Genomic DNA, 10869 nt, shown 5'->3' with positions numbered 1-10869 from the left:
TGTAATATTTTAGTGAGGAATTATCCATTTTTTTAATTTACAGTTTAAATCAATTTATGCATTTGAGTTAAAACTAAATTTTATTTCACAGCCAATATTTTGGTCCGGCTTTTTACATCAAATACTATTTCATTATGTCAGGGAAATGTTCAAAAATAATGCCTTTAAAGGTTTTTAATATGTTCAAAATTAAATTCCTGTTTTATTTTAATTTTTTTATCGGAATATTGGAAATAACTATTCTTCCCAATCGCTAATCAAGTAATCAAAGTTGGAAAGATAAAGATTTAGGTTATTTTTTATCTGAAAGATTGTTTTTTCTTTTTTTGCATTGCTTTGGTATTGTTTAATTTTTTTAGTAGTTTGAAGTTATTAATATATGCATAATAACATTCACGGTACCAATTTTACTGCACCAGTAAACTTCAACTTATTTTGTGATTTTTGTTTGTTTCACAATTCAACTTTTAGTCAGTTCCAATCACTGTGTGATAAATCCTTTCAATCTGATAAATGTGCTTCGGGGTAGTTGTAACTCATTTATAGAAACTTTTTGTTTTGAACTGTAAATAGACCCAAATAATAGGATAATCCCTTACTAAGAACATGATTTACATTCATTCTTCACAATTAAGAGGCATCCAATCCTACAATTTCATTGGTCGAGAGCACTTTGCTATATTCTAAATAAGAATTCACTTTTTATAATGAAGTGAGTATATAACATAGGTAAGTAATGACCTTTACAATGGATGGAATGAGATAGCACTGACATAGTTTGTGAGGACAAAAAGGATAAATTGTTCAAACATTTGAGTTTTTCTTCTGCTTCAGGTAAAAATTTAATACTTATATACCTTAAATTTCTTGATTTTTTTAGCACACAATGTTATATCAATCCGATTTATGAAATTTGAATATTTTTTGATAATTATAAAACTTACTCTTACTATAAATATTTGAATTACGACCTTTCAACATCAGATGCTTACTTTTTATTAATGAATGTACATGTATTGTGGGTTTTTTTTCTCAAAAAAATCCTTTGCCTTATATATCAGCAGTCTGACATTGTTTTCTTGAAGAAAAAAAATCGACTCGAATGTCTGGTATAAAATTTGTATAAAAGATAATTTTACCTACATCTTTGCCCCCATTTTTTTTTTGTTTGTTATATATATGTACCATTAATATAAGGATTTGCAATGTTCAAAATGTTTTTTAAAATTCTTTTCTCTTTCATCTTTAATCAGTAGGCTATTTTCCCAAGGAAAATGCCTCAGGGGATTGTACACTTCGTTAGTGAAGTTATTAAGAGTTCACTTTCATAATTATTCTAGAATGAAAAGTCATTCATGTATAGCATTTTATAGTGCATGGAAAGCCATGTACTATGAAAATTAGAAGGGAAAAAACTGACTTTTCATTGGACGAGAAGGGGTGAGTATGTTCTAAAATGAAATCTTACCCTTGTGGTCATTCATGCGTAGTTACTTAGTACATGGAAAAAGTATATGTACTATGAAAATTAGAAGGCAAATATAAGCAATTTGATTGGACGAGAAGTTGTTAGTATGTGCTAATGATACTTTTATTTTCAATATATAAATATACAAACAGTTTAAAACCTCTTTTTATAGAAGCTTATATAAATACAATTTAAACAAGTTAATTAGTTTGAATAATTTTCCACTGACAATCCTGTTTTCCCTTCAGGTCCAGGTTTCAACATGAACATGCAAATCATGTTATTTATTATTTAAAAACTTTCCAGTATATATAAAATCAGTCTTTCTCTTTAATATAATTTAAGTAAGAATAAAATCAATTGAAAAATAAAAAGTTCTGTCAGCTCAAATACATCTACCGTATTTTTCAGGTCCATTCGGGTCTTTTTATTTTCCCGTTAAGGTCTGATTTTGGGAACTAAACATATATTTTTTTATAAAATTCTTTATCATTTCAATAAAATATTATACCTTTTCTATTACAAAATTCAAATTTCAAGGAGATTGATTGAAAACTAAAACAGTTTGAACTTGAATAAATCAGACCGGAGATTTTCAGATCAATTCAGGTAATCTAATTTCCCGTTCAGGTCAGAGTTTTGACATCTCAAAAATATATTTCATAATTTCTTTTTAAATATTATTAATATATTGAATTTTCGTTTCACAAAATCTAAAATTGAAGGAAATCCATTAAAAATAAAACAGTTATTGAAGTTTGAATAAGTCTGATCGTAGAATTTCAGGTCCGTTCAGGTCTTTTCATTTCTCCATTCAGGTCCGAGTTTTGGCATAAAAAAATTGTCTTTTATTTATACATTTTATTTTTAATATCATGTGGATCTTTACCTTTAATAAAATTTTAACTTGAAGAAAATCTTTTGAAAAATAAAAAAGTAATTGTAATTTGAATAAATCGAGTAGTATATCTTCAGGTCTATTCAGGTCTTTTCAAGTCCACGTTCAGGTCTTTAGTGTAACCCCGTCCCTTTGTGTTTTGTTGACGTCTCTTGGACATTTGACGGAAACCGGTGATATTTTTACCTTTGTTGATAAACACAAAGAATCCCAAAGTACAAGTTGTTCCATATGTTCTAATAACGCGATGACTATATCATTGTTTTCAGAATTTTGTTCTGCTTTTAAAAATTGCTACTCGCATTTTAAGAAATCACGATTAATGTACAAAATTAGTCTTTTTTTACGCAATGTAACAACAACGGACCTATTTACAGAATACATTTTTTATTTTAAATAATACTTGAGGTAGTCGGGTCTGCGAGTATCATTTTTTCTAAAGTGTGTAGATTTCTGAAGTGATGTGTAAAAACAAATCCAAATTTAATGGCGAGGAACAACTTGTGCTTTTCTTATTTGTAAATGTCACTAGACATACCACAGAAATCACGTGATATGAAAATACAGGTGTGTGTAAACACGAACCGGTGTTCTAAATTTTTTTATTACATCAGTATGAACATTTTTCTTTATAATTAAGGTAAAATAATATTGCTAGATTAAATACAAAAATCTGATTAAATGATTACGGCCGATTTTATTGAGAAAAAAAAAAACGCCCATAAGTGCCTTAACCTATATTTCATCAAGGCCTTTGGCACCATACATAGGAATGGAATGTTTCTGGAAAAAACACCTCTATATCTTAGGGTTATTTAAATGAATACAGTGCTAGTAATCCTTTGTTGATTTATGTTATCAATGTCATTTTGCTTAGTTTCTTCAGTTACCTATTCGAATATCTGACTCGAACATCTTTTAAACTGAGTTTTAATGTGCATTTTGCTGTGTGTTTGTTTATTCCACCTTGGCTAGAGGTATCGGGGTAGAGTTTAGATCTCACAAAATATGTTTAACCCCGCTGCAGTTTTGCGTCTATCCCAAGTCAGGAACCTCTAGCCTTTGTTAGTCTTGTATGTTTTTTTTTTTTAGTTTTGGGGTTAAATGTGGTATCTATTTCGCTTAACTAGTATACATTAAGTGCCACCTTAAGCCAGTTTCTGGATTCGGAATTTTCTCGCTACGTTGAAGACCCATTGTTGGTCTTGGATGATTTTCTGCTCTTTTGTCGGGTTGTTGACTTTTTGACACATTACCCGTTTCCATTATCTATTCAATGTATAGAAGTAAAATCTATTTCAGAGACAAGTGCTTGAGAGGAAATATACTACAGAATGGTGACATTAAACATTTGTTAAAGGCTAAATTTCTAATGTAATTTTCAATATGTTTAAAAGTATAAAATAATGTGTTCAATATGAGTCATAATATTTGCCTTGTACAGATATAAACATTAAATTATTACATTACGTGTATGTTTCACGAGAATTCGTTAGTTTGATTGGTTAATACAATGTAATAATCGCGCGTCATTTTAAAATATACCTTCAAATCAAAATGAAATGCTACATTCGTGACGACACATGCTTCTACAAAAAAGTGCACAAGTAAATAAAAGAAAAATTTGATAAAAAAAAATTGTCATGGTCTTATTAGCACTAAAATGTAATAATAAGAAATGAATGCTTCTTTTGTAATTTTATGGGGCAGTAAAAGTGTTGATCGTGCGCACATTTTAAGAATGAAGTGCGGAAGCGTTTCATACAAAATGTGCTTCGGTCAACACTATTACATCACAATAAAATTACAAAAAGAAGCATTCATTTCTTAATTTCTTAATTGAACAACGCCCTTTAATGCTCATTGGTATGCCACTACTTACTTGAACTCTATTGAAATAATAAAACAGTCCCATGCAGTGACATTTTACAGTGACTTAACAATAACTGCATGCAATATCATGATAAGCCCTAAGTATAGCCGTTCTCCTCAAACACTTTTGGTTAAAGCTGAATCATGCATTCGTGATTCTCTCTGGTGGAGTTTTCTCTCATTGGCAATCATACCACATCTTAATTTACAATGATTGGTTTCATGATGTTAAATGTTTCAGACTAGATGTAATATTTCTGATGATTTTTTTTCCTATTATTTATCTTACTACATAGGAAATACTATGATTATGCGTGTAACAACAAGATTGTAGAACATAAATAGAATATAGAAAACGGAAGCTAAATGAATACTGTAAACCAATTTATTTTCGCGGATACTTTATTTCGCGTTTCGTCCATTCTAGTCCACTACGCGACGATTTAATTTCGCGATTTTCGAACTACTTGATGTAGTTAAATAAGGAAAGATCCTATTTTTACATATTCGCGGCGATTAAAATTCGCGTTATTTTTCTCTCGCGAAAGTCGCGAAAATAAATCTCTCGCGAAAAATAGTTGGTTTACAGTAGTTGTCCATCAGTACAAGTCATACTTTGTGTAACATTAATAAGATGACCAGTAGGCTGAAAACATGGTAATAGAGACTTTTTTTATGGAAAAAAGTGTATATACAAATTACGATATAGCAATGAGATAATTACAAACTGTAGACGTAGAATAGCAAAAAAAACAAACGCCATGACAAAACGATAAAAAGGTGAATACGTTCGTTTGGAAATGTTCGTTAATTTTGATCCTACGTGTAGGGTGAGTGTCATGCTCTATGCACGATAAAGACCCCTGTTACAACTCTACGAGGGGTACGTTGTCCACAAAATTCTTAAGTTGTTTATGTCCTGAATATGGATGAAATATTTGCCACTGAACGTTATAAGCGACCAAAAGTCAATCCCATAAATGTAACACTTTACAGAAAAAGTTGAGCAACACTAACGTTTAATAAAAACGAATAGTCAACCGGTTACGCTGCTCCTGTTAAATCCGTTGATGACTCACATTTATTTAAAGTCTGATAATAGGTTATACCTCCGGGTGCGGGATTTTCTCGCTGTGTTGAAGACCCATTTCGGCCTTGGGCTGGTTGTTGTCTCTTTGACACATTCCCCGTTTCAATTATCAAGTATATACATGTGTATTAGTTATGCACACGGAAAGGAAAACGAATTGTAGGGATGAACAGAGGATTAACTTAGACACAGATACGTATAATCTGTAGCTGTCACTCAAATTTAGATGGGGGTGTGTAACTTTATACAGACGAAGATGCAAATAAATTTAAAAAGGGATAAATTGAATATAAAAAAACAACTTGTAAAGTATCTCAGCTCAAAGCAGAGCAAAGACAAGGGGTGGATGGAAAATAATACCCAAAAAAGGGGACGGGGCATTCAAATCATATGTCGAAGAAAAACAGACAAGACTGAGCTGTACATTTGTATATAAACTATGATCCTAATGCTCATTTATAATTTATTTATTAGTTAAAGAGAGATAAATCGAAAAATTTAAAGAAGTATATTTTGTATTATACGCATATTTGAAGAAATCAAATTAAGTATCTTAAATTTCTTTTGTTAAATCAGTGTAACACTTTTTAAGAATATTTGATTGATTTGGACGATTCAACTTAACATGGAATAACACATCGTGTGTCAATCTGAAGATCATATTCCCTGAAAAGATTGTTTGTACCTCGCGCGTAGAAACCTCTGAACGGAGCGTGTTCCCTATTAGAGAATATTCTGTATCATATTACAAATAACAATGAAATTGAAACCCAGATGTTAATATCCGAAAATTAAAAAAAAATAATCAATACTCTGGAAAAAATATAAAAAAGGCTTTTTCTCTTAAGTAAATAAAAACAAAACAAACGCGGATGAAACTGCAATGCACTCCACACCTTTGCTGAAAGGTTAAACGTGTGTCCATCTACTTTTACGTTGTTTTCACCAGAAGTTTCTAAATTAAAGCAGTGCTGTCTGTAGTTGCCCAATACAAGACAAAATATATTGTTATTGTCATGAGTTAATCATTACGCCAATTGCTGATGGTAACTGTGGTCCAGTATCTCAGGTTTCATTGTAGGGGATCTTGGGGCAGCAAGGGTCCTAAAGATGCAAAATGTAGGCCCACCGGTGTGTGGACATGCCCTTACTCTCATCAACCTTGCCCCAGCTATGGGTAAATAGCCGGTTAGATGAAGATCGTTAAGATGGGAAAGTAATTAGTATAGAAGGAAAACTGTAATGGCCTGACCATTAAGTATAACCGACGATTGGGCTCAAGCAGAACAGACTATCAGGTGCTGATACTTTAATTATGAACCAATCTGACATATGGTAAAAAGCTGAAATACAAAATAAAATACAAATTGACAATATGTAGAATAAATGTTCAGATGAACGAAATGTCAAATATAATTGATAGCACAGTCCGTTGAATGCGAGAATATGTTGTACTTTCAAGAACGGTTAAATTTCCAGTATTTCACGGTGAAAAGGTTCAAATATATGAAGGGCAATTTGAAGGCTTCAGATACATTGTTATAAAATTAACTCACTCTGTGGTTAGCCACGAATTGTGTCCAAGATGACGAATGTGACCTACCGATTTAGACTATTTACCGGATTTGTAACAAAACAAGCAACACGACGGGTGCCACATGTGGAGCAGGATCTGCTTACCCTTCCGGAGCACCTGAGATCACCCCCAGTTTTTGGTGGGGTTCGTATTGCTTAGACTTTAGTTTTCTATGTTGTGTCATCTGTACTATTATTTGTCTGTTTGTCTTTTTATTTTTGGCCATGGCGTTGTCAGTTTGTTTTCGATCTATGAGTTTGAATGTCCCTCTGGTATCTTTCGTCCCTCTTTTGTCCTTAGAATGTTCTCCAGTACTGGGATGACCTTGCAATTCAGTTCGAGATACGTGTAAGAAAGGGAAAAGGTAACGATGATACGATGTTTTAGAGTTCATACAACTTCTTATAATGTTTAAAGATGAATAATCCTCCTAGACTGGAACGCATAAACAGATTAAGAATATAATCAAACGAACTATATAAATTGAGGAAAGGCTTAACAGAATAAAAACTCTGAAATAAAAACGGGCAGATAATGGCCCGTCAGCCTTGGTCGGCAACTTATCTAAAGGAAGGAAACCTTGACAGAAAATCCTTGGCCCTCCAATTAGGGGGTTCGGTATAAGGCCAACAACTCCATCCTGTAAAAAGATTTAAGTTACGGAAACAGAAACCATTACATTGTAATGGTCATAGTAACATAAAAACATATCAAATACAACTAAAATATTTGATTAACAATTATTAGTTATTACGAAATAACACAAAATGTATAATGACTGAATAATAGCCAACGATAAATCTTAAATGATACAGTACACTACAAAATATAATATATAACAAGTCTAAAAGGGTACAACATCACCAAAAAATAATCAAAATTAATCATGAACAAATTTTAGATATTTCGGATAATTTTTTTCAATATTGGTGTTTGGGAGGAGGAATAAATTTCTTAAAACTGTAAGAGTCCAAAACGGACGCCTGAGTTACTGGAAACAAGTGATGGTAGGGAAAATGAGTGACACATTCTATGTTTTTTTCATTTATGCTCTCTGGGGAAACTGTCCTTAGCTTTCTTATCCAAAACCTTTCCCGAGCAAGTCTGTTGGCTCTTGACCAACCCTCGTTGTGGTCTATGATAGTGATGGTAAGGTTTTTGACATCAGCTTGGGCGTGCCCAGGTGATCTCAAATGACGACTTACGGGGAGGTCGGGCTTGCAGGTGTAGTCACTTCGATGACCATTCATGCGTTTTTTTAATGGCTGTTCTGTCTCGCCAACATGCTGCATGCCACATCGACACTGAAGAAGGTATACAGCATTCTGGGTTTTGCAAGTTACATTGCAAAATATAGTGTACACAGACCCGGTGGAGTGGCAAGTAAATGATTGAGTATTCAGTATTTGTTGGAAGTCAGACATTGTCTGTTACCACACGACTTGCACCATCCTGCAGTTGAACAGCTTTTATTAGAGGAGACATCAGCTCTCACAAATAAGTCTTTCAGACTTGCTGGTCTCCGAAAAGCTAAAACAGGAGGTTTGGGAAAGATCTTGGATAATTTAGGGTGCTTGACAATAGTTTGCCAATTGGTATGGATCAAACGTGAAACGTTAGGTTTATATATATATATATATATATATATATATATATATATATATATATATATAAACATGTTATAGGATACACAATATCAAATAACCACGCATTTGTATTTATATCTATTAAAAAGGTCATTTCCTATCTGGAGTCACACTATATATTCATAGCAATATCCACAATAGGCTCCAATGTCATATTCACTATTAAAATACGAATTAGATTAAATACATGGTCATGTTTATACTAAAAAAATAGTTAAAATATGCGTCATATTGTAAATTGAGGATAATTTACTTATGATTCATAGTTATTCCTTGGACATTTCAGTATAGAATACTTATAATGCATACGATTTTGTCATTTGTAGTCTTTCATTAAATAAACACAATACGTGTATAAATAAAGGAACAAAGAGGAATTGAAAATACCAAGGGGACATTAAAAATTCATAAGTCGAAGAAAAACTGATAACGGCATGTAAAAAACATGACGAACAAGTCTACAAAACACTACATAAAATACTAAGGATTGAGCAACACGAACCCAACCAAAAACTAGGGGTGTATACCTCTAACAGATTGATATTTCTAATCAAAACATTCATATTAAGGTGGTTATTGGGACTTGGGTAGCTACCATTTGATTTTTATGGGGGGGAAAATTGTCATCCTGTCTTTTTTTATTTGCTAAGTTGCACATCCTGCCTTTTTTTCCCTCAAAACTCGTGTCCTGCCTTTTCATCCTAGCCCTCCCCCTCCCTCCCCCCCCCCCCCCCCCCCCACCATCCATAAAAATCAAATTTTAGCTCCCTTACTGATAATAGGCTCTAATTGAGAAAAAAAAGAACTGTAATTTTAAAAGATGTCACATGAACAGTTTAGATAAAGAACAACAACGAATATTCGCTGTTTCGTTGACAGATGCAATTCGCCATCCGAGCTCATCATATCTTTTAAATGAACCAATGATTATTTTTTCTATCTCCTTTAAAATAACACGTTTATACCTTTATCAATCGACGGAAAATACATATACAGAATTATTATTTTTCCAAAAACACTCATCTCCTTAAATGTTTTATAAGATTGGAATCGGAAGAAGCATGTGAATCATGTTCACATAATGATGCTACATGATACAGCTATTGTTTTAACTCTTAATGTATCTTCCGGGTAAGTACACAAACAAACATAAAAATACATTATTATCTCATGCAGGAAAGCTGTTTCATTTTACACAATTATAAAGAATTATTTTATATTTGTAAAACTTTGGTCGTGAGAAGACACTCCAATTTATTCCATTATTGATGCCCATGTCTGATACCGATCACGGCCTCAAGCGGTTCATTATGAACTCTTTGGCATTGCTCAATGTCATGTTTATTTCTGACTGATAATGAAATCTCTACACTGAATCCATGATTGAATGTTGGATGCTTACTGATATTTTAGTCTTAGACACATGGTATGCCCTTAGTTGTTATCGGCTTTTAACTGGCTTTCACTAGCTGCGAGTACTATCAGATCTGTTCTTTGTATCTGTCGTGTTTTGTGTGCTTTGTATCGATCTGATTAGCTAAGCCCTTTTCGATTTATTTTTATACTTTGTTCTTATTTGAAATGTTGCACCAATGTTCAAGGTTAGGGGGCGGGGTGGCGCCAGCAAACATGCTTAACCCCGCCACATTCTGTATGTGCCTGTCCTAAGTCAAGAGCCTGTAATTCAGTAGTTGTCGTTTGTTGCTGTATATTATATTTGTTTTCGTTTATATTTTGTACATAAATCAAGCCGCTTGTTGTCGTGTTTGAATTGTTTTACATTTGTCATTTCGGAGCCTTTTGTAGCTTACTATGCGGTATGGGTTTTGTTCATTGTTGAAGGCCTTAATTAATTCTCTGATGGTTTTAGTTTTATGAGCAAATAATTTATATGTTACAGTAGGCAGAACGAATAATACTATCATCATCATTTGTGTTTAGATCTTTAAAAAGATATTCAACTTTTAATTGCGTTGTTAAACACAAAATAATGTGGGGCCATATTAGTATAACTGGTCCTCTTTGTGTAATATTATACATGTACGCCCAGTTCCGATTGCTTCGTTACTAAAAGCATTTAAGTAATACATAAATTGTAAATAGGTAAGCAGTAAGCAAAAGTTAAAGATTAATGGTTTGTTGTTTTGTTTTCGTGTACAATAATTGTTCCTTGGACCATGACTGAACATATGAATCAAATTTGACCACAAATATGTTTGTGGGAGCCGCCTGTTCTGCCGAATATTAAACTTTATCGGATTTTTACTTGTTAGTTATGTCACCCATTTAATATGCTCATAATGGAATAGGAACTGATTT

Source organism: Mytilus californianus, unplaced genomic scaffold (genome assembly GCF_021869535.1).
Source record: "Mytilus californianus isolate M0D057914Y unplaced genomic scaffold, xbMytCali1.0.p SCAF_9, whole genome shotgun sequence".
Taxonomy (NCBI): domain Eukaryota; kingdom Metazoa; phylum Mollusca; class Bivalvia; order Mytilida; family Mytilidae; genus Mytilus; species Mytilus californianus.
Note: the sequence above shows the minus strand (reverse complement) of the source record.